Raw genomic sequence first — 17,633 nt, forward strand, 5'->3', positions numbered from 1 at the left:
TTCTGAATCATTTTTGTCTCCATTAATCTTTCTTTAAACATAGTACTTCATACTCTTTCTTTAATTGGGTTAATAGAGTTAAAGTGCTCAAAATTGTGCTGAGAACATAATAAATGCTCAAGAACTGTTAGTTTTGCTACTATTTGAACTAATCACGTCAGTTTTTGTTTAATATTTGTCTCACCCTTAGACTCTGATCCACTTGTGATCACTTGCCCTGTTGATTTGTATCCCCCGTGCCTGTCAGATATATTGTGCTCAATCACATTTGTTAACCTATAGCAAATAGTCATCATTATTATCATCAGTGTCATCACTGTCATCATGAAATATATCTCACTATTATTGATATGAATATGAAGCTTTAATAGTTACACTTCAAAGGAAGCAAAAGAGACTCAGTTTCTAGTCCATAGGCTACATACTTACTAAGGGTAGATTAGAAATAGGGAGGAACTAATTTGGGAAATGGCTTAGGAACTCTACAACTTTGCAGACTGATCAGAAAGAGACAGAGAGAAGTAAACAAAGAATTGCAATATGATGTTATAGGTCCTAATTAAATGTCCATATGTAACTTCAGTATGTTCTGGGAGTGGTCAACAAAAAGTTTCAGAGATTCTATTTTCTACTTTTGAGAAGCAAAAAGACCAGAAAAATTAATGTTTATTAAACAACTACTATGTGCCTGGTACCATAGTCAACAGTTTATACTGTTCATCCTTATACTGTGCCATATTGATGTTACTATTCCTTTTTAAAGGTTGGAAAATTGTGGCCAGAAATTTTTATTAAGTTCCTTGGTGTTTTAGGTAGTAAATGCCTGAGCAAGGATTAAGATGAGGAAGGTCATATTGACGCTTAACATATTGTGATGGTCTTTTCGATGTTTCCATTTGGCTAGGCTACCATCCATCCACAGTTATGAAATAAAACATTAATCTATGTGTTGCTGCGAATGTATTTTGTAAATGTGATTAAAGACCGTAAACAGGTAACTTTACGAGTATCCTAAATGATACAGGTGGGCTTGATTCAGTCAGCTGAAAGCTCTTAAAATCAGAGCTGAAAATTCTTTTTAGAAGAAGAATTCTACATGTGAACAACAGCTTCAGCCCATGCCCACGAATTATAGCCTGTCCTTCCTGATAGCCTGCCCTATGAGTTTCAGATTTGCCTATACAACCCCCAAAATCATGTAAAAAGATTCCTTATTATAAATCTCTTAATATTTATCTCCTACAGTTTCTAATTTTCGGGTTGAACCCTGACTGACACAGATTTTGGTATCTGGGGATGACAGAACTGCTGTAACAAATACCTAAAAATGTAAAAGTGGCTTTGTAATTGGGCAATGAGAAGAGGCTGGAAGAATTTTAAGGAACATAATTAAAAAAAAAGAAAAACCCACCTAGATTGCTTGAATATACGATTAGTAGAAACATGGGTGTTAATAAGTTTACTATTAGGAACTCAGAGGGAAATGAGGACCATTAAAGAGAAAAGCTAAATCATCTTTGCAAATACCTAAACTGTGATGAACAAACTCTTAGCAGATACATGGATGTTAAAGGTGCTGCTGGTGAGGATCAGGAGGAAATGAGAAACACATATTAGAAACTAAAGAAAGGGCAGATTCTTATTATTTAGTGGCAGAATTATATTCGGAAGTTATGTAGAAAACATAATATGGAAACAATGAAATTCGACATTTAGCTGAGATTTCCAAGCAAAGTGTGGAATTTGTGGCATCGTTTTTTTTTTCTTTGCTGCTCAAAGTAAAATGCAAAAGGAAAGAGATAAATTGAGAAAAGAAATATTAATCAGAGAGGAACAAGGAATTGTTGATTTGGGAAATTCTCAGCCTATCCAATTGCAAAAGATCATAATATTAAGACATTCCCCATCAGAAAAGTAGTCTAGAGAAAAAAATCAAGTGTGGTTATACAATCTTTAGCTAATACCTCAAGAAGATAAAAATACCAGAACATTCAGTAACACAAATGCTCTCTGAAGAGATAAGGTGTGTGTTTCATAGACACCCTCAGGCAACTAGATAGAAGCCAAAAAATAGATAAGAGATTTTCTAGGAAAGGTTTATGGAGGAGATCTTTATCTACTGGAGTGAATCTCCATGACATATACAAGAAACCCACAAGATTCTTGAGAATGTTATACCAGGGGAGACACTGCCAGCTTGGGTTGAAAGGACAAAATAAAAGAGAGCTTTCTGATCCCCAAAACTCTCCAGGGAGGAAACAGGTTGATAACACTACTCAGAAGCATACATATGCTATCATTTTATAAAAAAGAAAAGATGATTCATGAGGTGGAGTCACAAGACAATAGGGTAGAACCACAAGCTCAGATTGCAGAGCTTCAAGTCCAGAAGGTGGACCCACTGTTCCCAGAACTTGAAACCTAATAGGGTTTGCCTGGCTGGATTTTGAAATTGTTTGGAATCAGTGACTCATTTTTTGTTTTCTTCTCTCCCTTTTTGAGATGAAGTGTCTATAACCACTATCCTAGGCCAGTCCTACTATTGTATTTTGGGAACAACTAATTTTCTAGTTTCACAGGTTCAAAAATGGAGAGAATTTTGCACTGGGATGCATTATACTTACACCTAATTTAGATTATTTCAATGATGATTAGTTTGGGGGCTTTTATGCAGATGATAGATAAGATGTTGGACTTTGAGTTGATGCTATAAGGGGTTGAGATATTGTGGACCTTGGAACAGAGTGAATATATTTTGTACATAGGATGTATTTGAATCTTTGTAGTAGAAATGATAAGCTGTGATAATAAAATAATAACTCTCCAAAGATGTATACATACTACTCTGTGGATGCTGTGAACCTGGTACCTTATGTGGCAAAGGGGACTTTGCAAGTGTGACCTAAAGATTAAGAACCTTAAGATAAAGAGATTACCTTGGGTTATCTGGGTGGGCCCAATGTAAACACAAGGGTCCTTCAAAGTGATAAAAGAGGGAGAAGAGAGTCAGAAATATGGCATCTGTGGAAGAGGTCAGATGCCATATGAGGGATGTGATAAGGACTTGATTCACATTTGCTAACTTTGAAGATAGAGGAAGAGGTCTACAAGTTAAGAATGCAAGCAACCTCCAGAACCTGGAAAGGCAAGGAAACAGATCCTATCCAGAGATTACAGAAAAGAACACTGGCCTACTTTAAAATCTCTATTTTAGCATGTTGGGACATCAGACTTTTGTCCTACAGTACTGTAGGATAATAAAGTTGTGTTGTTTAAGTCTGATAAGAGTCCATATCAGGCATTTGGGAAGGAACACAATTTGAAATTTGATGTCAAGGAGGTTTGGCAGAGAGATATGTGAGCAGACCTCTGATTGGGTAAAGAATGTGAAGATATTTGTATCCCATGTGAATGTGTACCAAAGGGCAACCTCAGCAAAGGAGGATTTTAATAACCAATTGCAAAGGATGACCTATTCTGAGGATACCAGTGAGTCTCTTACCCCAGGTGCTCTTCTCATTGCCCAATGGGCTTGTGAACAAAGTGGCCATGGTTGCAGGGATGGAGATTATGCATAGGCTTAGCAACATAAACTTCCTCTCGCCAAAGCTGACCTGGATACAACTACTGTTGAGCGCTCAGTCAACTAGCATTAGACACCAACACTGAGCCCCTGATATGGCATCATGCCTTGGAGTGATCAGCAGCTACCTGGTGATAGGTTGACTACCTTGAAATAAGTCCATCATAAAAGAGGCAGCACTGTCTTAGTCTACTAAAAATGACACATTCTAAATATTGATTTGCCTTCCATGAACACAATGCTTCTGCCAACTACCATCCATGAACTTACAGAATGCCTTATCCATCATCATGTTATCTCACATATCATTGTTTCTGATCAAGGAATTCACTTTACTGAAAATGAAGTACATCATTAGGCCCAGGCTCATGGAATTCCTTGGTTTCACTATGTTCCCCACCATCCTGAAGCAGTTGGCTGGCCAGAAAAAAATGGAATAGCTTTGAAGACCCTGTTATAGTGTCACCTAGGTGGCAATATCTTGGGGACTTCGACAAGGCTCCAGCATGCTGCATATACTCTTAATTAGCATCCAAAATTTGATGTTCTTTCTCCCATAGCCAGGATTCACAGGTCCAACGTCAAAAGGTGGAAATGGGCATGGCCCCATTCACTATTACACATAGTGATTCATTGGCAAAAATGTTTGCTTCCTGTATCCATGATCTTATGCTCTGTTGATCTAGAAGTCTTAATTCCAGAGGGAAAATACCTTTTACCTGCAGACGTAATGAGGATCCCATTGAATTGAAAATTAAGAGGGTCACTTTGGGCTCCTGATGCCTATGAAACACAGACAAAGAAGTGGGTTTAGTGTTAGCTGGGGTGCAAGGTAAATTTGTTTGCTACCACACAATGGAGTTAAGGAAGAGTACGTCTGGAATATAGAAGAGCCCTAGGGCATCTCTCAGTACTACCATATTCTGTAAAGTCAATAGAAAACTGACAACCCAATTCAGGCAGGACTACTAATGGCTCAAACCCTTCAGGAATGAAATCATGGAATGCGTCATGCCACCAAGTAAAGAACTATGCCCAGCAGAGGACAAAGGAAATATAGAATGGGTAATGGAGGAAGGTAATTATAAACACTAGCTGTGGCCACATGATCACTGTAGGAAAAAGACTATAATCATTATGAGTATTTTATCCTCGTTTCGTTATGAATATTTCTATATATCTTTTTTAAAATATATATATATATATTTTTAAGTGGAATTACAAAGTAATACTAGCTTTTATAATTGCCCATGTATTTACCTTTCTCAAGACCTCTATTTCTTGGTATAGCTTTGTTTTCTTTTGTTTTGTTTTACATCTATATTGGAGTATAGTTGCTTTACAATGGTGTGTTAGTTTCTGCTTTATAACAAAGTGAATCAGTTATACATATACATATGTTCCCATATCTCTTCCCTCTTGCATCTCCCTCCCTCCCACCCTCCCTATCCCACCCCTCCAGGCGGTCACAAAGCACTGAGCTGATCTCCCTGTGCTATGTGGCTACTTCCCACTAGCTATCTACCTTACAATTGGTAGTGTATATATGTCTATGCCTCTCTCCCGCTTTGTCATAGCTTACCCTTCCCCCTCCCCATATCCTCAAGTCCATTCTCTAGTAGGTCTGTGTCTTTATTCCCATCTTACCCCATTCTATATATCTTAACCAAACATTTTTGTTTTCTTCCATCTATTATCCCTTTATCATCTAACATAAAATTTATTAATAATAGTTAACATTATCTCACAGTATTTAAGCTGAAGGAAGTCAAAGGAAGAGAGTGAATATCACCCAAGGACTTTTCATCCTCTTTTAAGGAAAGGGTTTTTTGTTTCTGGTTGTTCCCAAGATATTGTATCATGTTCAGCAGAAATATGATTTTGTCATTGTCTTTATTTGGAGATTAAATAAGAGTTAAGGAGATATGTTCCAAGGAGATAGGTGCCTTGACAAGGGGTAGACTGTGATAGTCTTTTTCATGTGTCCACTTGGCTAGCCTACAGTTCCTAGCTATTAATCAAATACTAATCTAGGTATTGCAGTGCAGGTATTTTGTAGATGTGCTTAAAGTCCGTAATCAGCTAAAAGTGAACATTATGAAAGGATTAAGTAAAGCTGCCAAACTGAGTATTTTCTGTAAATGGAGAACTACATGGTGTGTCTGGAGTGCAATTTAAAGTGCTAGGAGGTGAGCTGAAATGCTTTGAGTGACTCCATTCAACCCTGGTTTAGTACTTCATGAGTAGGATGTAATGCTTGCTTGAAGAAAGGAAGTAGAGAACGGGTAATGTGTGCTATTGGGTATAATAATTGGTATGAAGAACAAATTAGCTGAGGTCAGAGAAAGAAGATTGACATGGAGAAATCAGAAGGAGTGATTGGGGATATGAGGATAGTACATGCATGGAACTAAAAGCAAGATTTTGCTTGGCATTGATTTTGATGTAGAGGATGAAGAAAAACTAGTGAAGAATAGAGTACTGAAGAATAATAGAAAGCAAAGTGCTGGATGGATTTAAAAGCTGTGCATGGAGTACTAGTACCAGCAATATGGAAATTAAAGAAAATAGTGTTAAGACAAATAGTGTTCATTAAAATAACCAGTACCTATCTGAACACTTGTGAACTCTAGTCACCCATAGAGAGTCTGTACCTTAGCATTTTATTGCTACGACAGAAAGAACTAGTCTCATCTTATCTTTAAAATGAGGGAACAGAGGCCCCAAGTGGGTGCCATTGTCAGCATCACAGAGCTAGTTCACAGTGGCAGAACTAATAGAATACATCTTTGTTTTCCATTCATTTTAATGCCAAGCTAAATCACCCCGTTCCTAGTTTAAGAGGTATCATGGTGTAGTGATTAACAGCACTGGCTCTCAAACCAGACAACCTGGCTTCAAATCCTGAATCTGACACTTATAAGTTGTGCGACCTTAGTCAAATGGTACCTTGGCTTACTCATCTCCAAAATGAGTATGATGGCAACTGTGTCAATCTCACAGGAATGTTGTAGAGTATAAATGAGTTTGTTCATGCAAGTAAGTGCTGAGTAGATGTTAGCTATTATTATTATGTGAACTGCACGATGAAATTAGCATGGATAGATTCTGGACTTTTCGATTATAAAAGATATGGAGCACCTAGTGATAAGTTTAAATTACAGTCCTAATCTATGCATTGCTAATGTAAGGATGGATAAACAGGAGGATGAAGGAAAGACACCATAAGGTCCTTTTTCATTGTATTGAATTAAGGATTGTGATAGGGCATACAATTAAAAAGTCAAATATAAGTGATTTTTTTTCTAAAAAATGATTAAGACATTTAAAAGCTACCAAAGGAAAGGATTTTTCCAGTAGAAGACGAAGTCCCCTCTGAAAGTTTTCAATGACAGGTGGGTTGAGGAAAAATACAAACTTCATCCTAGGACCTCTTTCTGTGATTGGGAATGGTTATGAGGGGATTCCCAAGCAGAAACTCCAGCTAAGTGGTCAGAAATGGGGAGTAGCAAAGCATTTCTCTCTCTTTGGGTGGCTGGAGGGATACTTAATAAGCCTGTGAGCTGCCGATAGATTGAAAGAATTACAGCAGGCAAATATTTTCAGCCTCACTATGTAGAAAGAAGCAGGTCCTGGGAGCCATAGCATAATATTCTACTACTCAAACGAAGAGTCATTAGACTTAAATAGACCAGTAGGGCCAATGGAACTGAGATGAAACCTCTCAGTGGCATAACTGACTTTTTGAGAGCAGCTAAAAGTGAAATGTATTTAAAATGCTAAGCCCTGTGACGGAATCTTTCTCTGGATACATTTCTGTGGCTTTTTGAATGGGTGGAGCAATGGACTAACCTTAACTGAACAAGACTCCATATGTTTTTGGTATAGGAGTTTCATCAGTGAGTCACAAACTGCAGTTAAGGAATTAACCATTTATAGTGCTGGGTACTAAGAATTTTTGTATCTGGCTACATAACATATTTCCTTTCCACAGGAGGCAGTTATGACAAATTAGAAGTCTGAAAATTTTCTGATGGTGTAAAGGCCCAGCTGTCACTGGGGAGATAGTGATCAGATTTCATAGCTGCGTGGTCCCGTGGCGCCATGGAGAGCTCCATATGGCCACCCAAATGTTCCAGCTAAATCCACTGAAAATTTCCAGTCTGAGTTTTACTTGTAAAGAATAAAACTCTCCTTGTATAAATTTATCATTATGTGCCTACCAGGAGAAAAAGTCTTGTTCACTGGTTACATTTTTAAAAATGGAAAAAATAATCCACTTAAGAACAACTTTGTACAGCTGTTATGCTGGCTTCGTGATAAACAGATAATGATGCACTCCTGGGAATTCACAGCATTTACTTTATTTCAATCGTAGTATAACCTAAGGAAGGTGGACTTTTAAATTGATCTATAGTGAATAACTAAAATCTGTGGGAATACCTACTTCTATGAAAAAAACAATTTTATAAACCACTGTGCTCTCATTCCCCCGGAAAATCACCTCTGCTAAATTGTTAATGTGATTACGAAGTGCTGAGACACTTGTATGCATGTCAAAGATGTCAGCTTAAGTCTTACCCGGTAACAAATGACAAATGCATAATTTATTGATTCATAAGTGGCTATGTCCTTGGATGTATTCCATATAAGTAATATGCTTAGAAACACATCTGGCTCATGAAGGTAACAACTGTTTTAAAGAAGGTCAGCTCTATATTTTAATGTTAAAGGAGGATATAGTAATCTGATTTGTTACACTTCTCTACTGAATCAAGAAAAGTTTTAGATTTCATAGGTCCATCTTGGATTTTATGATGTAAATAATATAGCAAAAACCTTTAAATGAATTTTCTAAATATTGAAAATATAAGTAATGGGCCAAATGTTACTTTATAAAATACTGTTTGGTTTTTACTGCAAACATCTGATGTAGCTAATTTTAATGATACACATCAGACTCTACTAGATTGAATATTTGTTTTTTATGCAGTGTAAATGCAAGTATTTGGCATTTATTCAACATATAGGACTGTAACATTAATGAGGATGCTTCAAATATTTAACATCTTTAATTTAAATTATTTTGCCATTAATTGTATATAGCCTGCATAACTATTAGCATTCCTTGTGGTGGTCCTGAGCTCATACAAACATTTAAAATATTACCTTGCATTAATTATCTTATCCTTTATTTTCTCTGATAGAAGCAAAATATGCTTTTAAAAATACATTTCAAATATTATTCTGCTCGTGTACAAAGAAGTGCAAAGTAGAGAAAATACATTTTCAAAACCTTTTAATAAACATCCAGGCACCTTTAACTTTACATTTCACCTTGCAACACACACAAAATGTTTAATTATTTGAGGATTAATGGAGGTGGTTTATAATTAAGCTGAAGTATGAACTGATGTCATCATCTCAGTATGATGATATACATTTTTATGCCAAAGCACCTGTTGTTTTGGAAGGAAACAGCTGATATCATTATCTGCACAGCCAGATAGCCCTGTTTCCTGCTGCTTAAAAAATTATCCTAAGGGTTACCTAAGTTGGAGTAATTCAGAATTTACGTTTTCATACCCAGAAGAGGACAGAATGGAGAAAATGACTTCTCCAGCGATCAAAGGAAGGGAAATTGAGAGACACACTGGGAAAAGGGAAGAAGGAGGAAAAGAAGAGCTTCAATTTAGGTGACCAGAGGATACAGCTACTCATCCTAGGGATGGCCTTCTTAATTCTTCTAAGAGCATGCAGAGTTTGCAAAAGAACAGCAATGGAAGCATTCATTTTATTAATATAAATGAAATGATGCATTCTCGGAGGAAGTGGAGGGAAAAACTATACAATTTTATACTTTAACACAGAATATAACAATATCCTGTTTCTAAATACTCATAAAAATGTTCCTGTTTCCAAATTTTATGTGTAAAGAATCAGTGAACTACAGACAAGATTCAAGTAACCCAAATTATTATTTTCTCATGTCTGTTAGATAAACCTGTCCCTAAATGGTTTTCTGGTTTACTAGCTGACTGGTTGGTTTTTGTTATGCATTGATTAAGGTTCGGGCCATTGTAAGGTGAATGCATATCAGTATAAACACAACTACTATGTAAACATATCAGTCAGCCTATTCATTTGCCCTTGCACTGGCTTCATCCCCAAACTGGGAAGAAATCACCAAATCTCCCAGCATGAAAGAGTGTCCCACGCTACCAAAACATTTCCAGATATAATTTTGCCCATGTATATTGCTCCTGCTCTCTTCTATAAAAAGCTGTTGCATATTCAGTCCTCCCCTTTATTAAACATAACTTCTTCCCAACTTAGTTCTTCCTTCTTTCTCACTGGGATTCCTGACCCTAATCAATACTGCCCATCTGCCATATTTTCCTCTATGCTATTTTTTTTTTCTCTCCACAGGCTATCTCCATAATACCTATAGTCACTAGTTATTATTTCTCCAAAGATCACTGCTGTTGTTTATTAAGCTATATTTCATTTCTATAAAAATCTCATGAGGTATTTATTATTATTATCTTAATATTAGAGATGAGGAAGCTGGGCTTTATAGAGTTAAAGTAACTTGCTCATGGTCACACAATTAGTTAATGATGGAGCTGATACTCAACTTTGGTCTGCCATATATAGAGTCCTGGGTCTTAATTCTACATTGTGTCCTTTCCACTTTAACTTTTTTCTTCAAGTGCTCTTTCCGTTCCCTTTCTTTAACTAAACCTGACTCCTAATCGGTCAAGGATCATGATGAGCAGTCGATTTGCTACTCACTGATACTTCTAGGTCTGTATTCTGCCATTCTCACCCCACCACCTTTATTTCTGTAAAGCTGAGATAAGCCATGTTTCTTCTCCTATATTTTACATCTGTTTTCTACCGTCTTCTCTAAAGCTTGTAAACTTCTTCCTGAATTTTATCTGGCAGTCCTAGTAGCCATGCAAATATTGGGTCCTCAGTCACTCAACATTCTTAACTCCAATGACCTAGACTCCATTCCATTTCAGTCACAACTTGGGTTTCATCATCTTGTTTGGCTCATAAAATTTGGAATTCTGAAATACCTCTCTGGCTATAAGATACTCTCCCTAAACTTACTTTATGCCCTATTTACTTTGTTCTTCATCTTCTCATGACCTCTAGTTCCTCACCCCTTTCATAGTACTTTATTCTGTTACTCCAGTTTTTAGGTCATTTGCACCCCTACTCAACTTGAATGCATAAACCTTGAGATTATTCATTTCAACTATTGTCTTACCACCAACCTAGGACCTTTTACTTCTGTGATCTTCCCTCTCATGTCAATCCGCAGCCTGTTTGCATATTTTACGTACTTCCATTTTTGCAGAATATCTGAAAATCATGATAATTGGGTCAATTACATTTTTAGGCTATCTAATCTCAGTGATGCGGTCATGAACCTAATAAAAAATAATTATTCTTTTTCTAAGTTTGTCAGTATCCAAACATTTTCCAGTCTTACCAGTAATGTTACTACCCTCCCAGTCTATTATTTCTAACTCTCTACCAGAGATTATTTTGCCTACCACTTCTCCCAAAAGATCAAAATAATGTTTAGTGGTATTTCAGTATTTTCCCCCTTCCTCTTCATCCTACCTTTTCTTGAGGGAAAAAATAGTTTATATTTTCCTTCCTAGTAATGAGGAGTGAGAACTTAGATTCCTATATCTTTGACCTCATCCTCTGTCACTTTGCCAGTATTCTTTTTTTTTTTTTTGCATTTTATATATTTCTATCATTATTAGTTGTGTGTCTTTCTTCCTTTAGCCCCAAACTTCTTCAAACTATAAATTATACCCACTAGTCTCACTTGTATTAGTTGGGGTAATTACTTCCAGCTACCTAACAAACAACCCAGAAAACATAGTTGGTTAATAAAAGTTTCCTACTCACTCATGTCACAAGTCACTGCAGGTGGCTTTTTGAACCCTTTATTTTAGAAAAATTTGCGGGAAGCATGTGGGTGGGAGTGCTTCTCCAACTGATAATTCAGAGATATTGTTTCCTTCCATCTGATGGTGCAACTTGCCTAATGTGCAAGGATGTTACCTGAAGCATTGTTAGCAATGGCAAAATAATGGAAACAACTTAACTGTGGACCAAGTATTGGGACTGTTAAATATAATAGAATATTGTGCTATTATTGGAGAGAATAATGCAGCTTTTTATGTAGTGATATAAAAAAGATTCCCATATACTGTAGGACAAAAAAACAAGGTACAGAAGAGTGTTCATCATAAATTACTCTGTGTGTGGCTGTTTGTATGTGCATTCTCTGGAAGAAAACACAAGAAACTGATGACAGTGTATGTCACCAGTGGGAGAAATGGATAAATAGGAAACTAGGGGAAAAAGTGTTTTTCCATCATATATCCATTTGTAATACTTGAATTTTCTACCATATGTATGTACTACCTATTTCAAAAAGCAAATAAGTACAACTAATACAAATAGTGTTTTTAAAACAACACAAGCAAAAAGCAATGAAGATAAGGAGGCTACCAAGGCAGAACTTATATCTTACCACAATAATATTGTCCTCAGTGTAAGAATAGATAGCCTTTATGAAGGTCACAAGAGAAGATTTGGTGTTCCAGTGTTACCCAGTAGACTTACGTATCACTCAGTTTCCAACTGGATAAGCAGAAATCACTCAGCATATTTAAAATAGAGAGAATTTAATACTGAGAATTGGTTTTACACATGAGGGAGGAAGCTGAAAAACCAAACAAGTGACAGTGAGTTACCCTGCAGATTAACAACAGCTGGAAGCCACTGCCTCCCAGGCTGGAGGGAAAAAAAAAAAAAAAGGAGCTGGATGTGTCATAGCAGCACGTCACGAGGTAGGAGCTAAAACTGTCAAATGGGAGCTGGGGCCACAGAGAAGCCCCAGTGCTGCTAGAGATGCCTGAGTTAAAGGGGCAGAAATATCCTGGTCTCCCTCCTTTCTTCAGCCCAGTCTTCAGTGCCTTCCACTGGCTGAATCAGGCAGGAAATCAGCTCACGGGGGAGCGTGGGAAATGAAAGATTGAGCGATTACTCTATCTGAGATACAAAACAGTACTGAAGCTGAATGAAAACAAACTCAGGACCAGCTACCTCCTCCTTTTTATTACTCAGCAGCCATTCTGATTGCTTTGCCTGTATATAAATTACATATTATAATGTCATGTTTCTGTCTAATATGAGGCAACCATCCATCATACAAACTGAGATGCTCTTGCCCTTTCTGCAGCATCATATCCCTGTGACACCCAGGATCTACAGGAAATTTCTAGTTCTGCCCATCAGGTCCAGATGTCACAGCTCATGGGGTCTGGTGACATATGAACTGAAATTGTAAAGTTATGCACCATTAACACTCCTTATACAAAATAATGAGAAATGGGGAAAGGGAAATTTAAAAATATATATATAAAAAAACACTGAATGAATATATATATATAAAATACACACAGACACATGCATGAACAGCTGTTAGAGTCCTCAGTTCTGAAATTGGTTATGAGGGTGTTACTGATATTTATCGTTTCCTCTTCTCACTACTCATTCTATGTTACCCTTGCTCTCAGATCAGCTGATCAGTGTTCTTTACATAGAGAAGAATCCCAAACCTTAATTCCAGAAGTGTCTGAATCCTTAATGGTTTTGCCATTTGGAACAGTCACCCCTACTAATATGATAACCTCGTCCTCATCGCTTCCCTTTATTTCAGAGGCATTAGTCTTCATGCCTCTGAAAATAGTCAGTTGGTAGATTCAACTTCCAGTTTAATGGGCCCATTATTGCGTCTCATAGTAGACACTTGGACTAGGTTGCAGGAACTGAAAGAAAAATGTCTGTGAATGGGTTATTGTGTGCAATAGTGAGAGGGGCCCTTCTCACTTCTGCTTCTTGGATTCAGGACCTATGGATGCTGGCTATGAAAAAACTAGCATCCTACTAAATGTGGCTGATTCAAAGAATATACTACATGCTATAGAAGAACATCTCAACTTCACCTGCTATTCCATCAAATATCATAACTGTCTTCAGTAGGCTATCCACCCTTCTTTCAGGTCCACTGTGTCTGGGTGATAGGGTTTGTGATTAGATCAGAGAACTCCCTGAGTGTGAGCCCACTGTTTTCCTTTGCAGAAAAATATGTTCCTTGGTCGGAAACAGTGTTATGTGGGATAACATCATAATGCATAGAGAATTCTCTCAGTCCACAGATGGCGGTGCTGACAGAAGCATGGTGGATATGGAAGAAAAGTCATATCAAGAACAGATGTTTAATCCAGTAATCCCACTTCTGGGTATATATCTAAACTAGCTGAAATCAGAATCTCAAAGAGATATCTGTACTTGCACACTCGTTGCAGCATTATTCACAAGTGCTAAGATGTGGAAACAATCTAAATGTCCATCGATGGATAAATGACTACAGAAAATGTAGTCTACACATACAGTGGAATAGCATGCAGCCATAAAAAAGGACATTCTGTCATGCATTATAACATGAATGAACCTTAAGGACATTATAGAAAAAAAAGAATAAACATTCATACCAGTGAGTAAACTTTACTTCTGTAATGTAAAAGGGCCAATGTCATCCACCTGCAATGGGTAGACCAGTACCTCTAGAAAATGGTGCAATACTAAATGTTCAGTATTGGCATCCATGGTTCAGAAACTGGATACTTATCAGAGACAGTAGTGAGATCAGTCTTGATGAGGTAAAGTCCATGTTGTTGAGGACATACATAGCCTACATCCTAATGATATGGCCATTTTTATCATGGGCCTATCAGAAAATAGACAAACAAACTCAGAATGGATAAGAGACTAGGCTGCCAGTTCTGTGGCAGTATGCCTTGCCCTCATGATTACTGAAATCCTCCTTTGCAGTAGATGCGCTCAGGGGGACATGCATGAGACATGCATACCCATTTCACAAAGTCTGTTAACCCCTCTCGACCTGCTTGCCATCAGTCTTCAATCTTATTCTTCTCAAGTCTCGGACCAATGAGGATAAATAATCATTATCATGAATCAGAATAGAACTTCATCTCAAGCTGTCTCTCTCATTGGACATAAAAATGAACAACCAGCTATAATGTCCAAAGTCTTAACTATGGGAAGGTTGATCTTTACCACCATCCTCCAAGATCACCCCTAAGTGGGACTGTAACCTGGCAACAGTCCATATGCAGGCTGTGCTATGATATTGAGCAAATTCTGTGTAAACCAAGACCAACAATTTCTTCCTCCAGCAGCTGGTCACAGAGAGCTCGTAAGAGGCCACAGTTGTTGATTAATAGAGCAGCAGCAATGCAGCAGAAGTAGGTGTCATGTAAACATGTTTACTTTTCCTGCTACTGTACCTTCAGAATCTGTTCGAGCAGAGCTTTATATGCCAATTCCATTTCATAATGTCCTGCTGCTGCACATGTTCAAGCTTAACATAAGACACTTTTCAAGTTTATATATTCCAGTTCAATTATCATTATAATTCTGTGATGTATTCCACTGGACTTAGGGTCTGATCCTCTGTCATGTCTTCTCTGCTTCTACAGAAGATTAGATATTATTCTAAGGTGCCCATAACATTTTTCTGGTTCTCTAACTATGACATGAGCAAAGAACTCGAAAACCGGAGTCTGTAATTTTCTTTCTGCAAATTCTTCAAAGCTGTCAGAAGCAGCTATTCCAAGGCGGGTACTTGAAATCATCATTACTACCAGACTGGTATGGAGCAGTTGTTACTTGCTTTCCCAAAGTCTTGCCTTTTACTCGCATTTCATTCCAAGAAATCATGGGCTCATCTAAGTAATTTAAGCCACTGCACGTCAAGCATTAAGATTATCCTATTTTCCACCTTCAAGGACATCATTTTTATAATCACACTCAAATAGGGGAGAAATCTAATCCTGCAAACCCACCTAGAAAACCTGATACTTGGAATGACTTCTAATAACAAGAAGTTGTCTTGTTGAGGGAATAATAAGAAAAATAAAGCCATTCTAGTCATGAACAGAGAGAAGTTAATGCAGTAACATGGTTGCAAAAGTGACAGAAGAGGCTGAGAATCAAATCAGGGAGTGGTAGGACCAGCCAGAGATTAACAGCAGGAACTCTTACCTGCCCTAGGATGAAGTGACTGAGAGATCAGGAGGTATTACTGAAAACCAGAGGCCCAGGAAAATCAGAAGGACTGGAGCAAAACATGAGACCTGACTACTGCCTCTACACCATCAGAGGCAGAGGCAGAGGGAGAAAGCACTGTAACATCTCCTTTCCACCCATCTTTTAAAACTGGACAGAACATCCCAGTAGCCAAACCCCAATGGAAAAGAGTTGACGCAGGAGGCTGGGAGACGCAGCCAGCAGAGATCAGCCTATTAGTGACTCAGCAGAGCAGGAGAAGGGCAAGGAACAGATCAGAGGGCAGACAGATTCAGAACCAGCACGAGGCATTTTTTTGGTTACAGGTTCTGAGGTCAACATGTAAGGTAAAAACCTAGTATAGTAAAAGTTCATCTTGGAAATTCCTTAAGTTTCCCATAAAGCAGAACAAAGTGTCTTTAAACACAAGAGGTGGCTTGGAGAGATGCTCACACCATAAGGGTTCTTAGGACAATAGAGACCAACCAAAAAAAGCATATCACTGTGTCCTCTCCCTTCCACTCTAAGAGAGAGGTGTATATGGAGTGGAATAGCAGAGACAATAGTTGAATTAGGGAAAGTTAAATGTGCATATGCTATGACACCATTATCCTTTAAGCAACTGCATGAGTAAGACTTAGAATGAACAATAAAAGCCCTGAAGTAAAGAATGATCAGCCCACCTAACAGACACTAAATTGTATGTGTCAAATGATATGGATCTGATTATTCAACCAGGAGAATCCCAGGAAAAAAGGCCAGACACCTTAGTTTTACGCAGTAAAAAAGTCATTGTCTTCAGAGTTCAGAGGGGAGAGTGGCTCTGGCTTTGGAATGGAATTTATCTCTCTGGTCAGTTTCTCGCACATCAGGAGCAGGAAATTAATCTGAAAGAGAAGTTTCTTCCAATTCTATAAAACACTAAGATCACAAACTTCTTCAGCCTGAGTCCTATCTTATAGACTATAACACAAATAGGAGACAGCTATTAGGATTGGTCAACGATTGCCCCCAAACTTGGGCACCATGAGCTAGAAACACTGAGGGCACCAAGAAGAGCGCTATCAGAACAGTGAGAATGATCACCATGGCTGGCAAAGCAACAATTTCTATAGTCAGAGATCTTAGTGCCCAGGAGAGCAGCAACTGAAAAAATAATAAGAATTCTGAGAAATATACGGGAAGAGTAAGTATATTGCAGAGTATTGGGGTTCTTTGTTTTAAAATGTGCATTTTTACTAATGTCACCTCATATGTATCCACAGGCTTATCAGGCCCAGAGAAATTTGGGAGGAGGCCCAGATAATGATATGTAGATTGGGCAAAATTTGGGTAAGAAGTTCCTTTGGCGGATTCTTCCTTAGTGAATCCATTTCCACCACAGTGTGTTGTAAATTGCGAAGGCATTCTCCAAAATTCTATGTTTTTACTCTTTTCTTTTTTCTTTTTCTAATTTATTGCTAATTTAGAACAATGGTTCTAAACTTAATGTGCATATAAAAAAAAAAAACAAAACATGGAGAGCTTCTTTCTAATACTAACTACTCAGCAGTACTGTTAACAGCCAGCCATTATGTGTCCCTGGTGTGACACACTGGGAGTCAAACTCACCCAGTATGTAAGATATTCTTGAAGACAGCTGGCCTGTATTCCTCAGAGGATCCAATGTAATGAAGAACAGAGAGGGGGAGAGAATCTTCTAGATTAAGACAAACTAAAGACATGTGAAAGCCCCATTAAGACAAACTAAAGACATGTGAAAGCCCCATTAGTAATTAAATTTGATTAGATCCTGTATAGGAAAAAATGATATATAATTTCTAACATGTCATCCAATATAGTGCATATTTGAAGATAGTAA

Source organism: Neophocaena asiaeorientalis, unplaced genomic scaffold, assembly GCF_003031525.2.
Source record: "Neophocaena asiaeorientalis asiaeorientalis breed wild unplaced genomic scaffold, Neophocaena_asiaeorientalis_V1.1 scaffold118, whole genome shotgun sequence".
Lineage (NCBI taxonomy): Eukaryota > Metazoa > Chordata > Mammalia > Artiodactyla > Phocoenidae > Neophocaena > Neophocaena asiaeorientalis.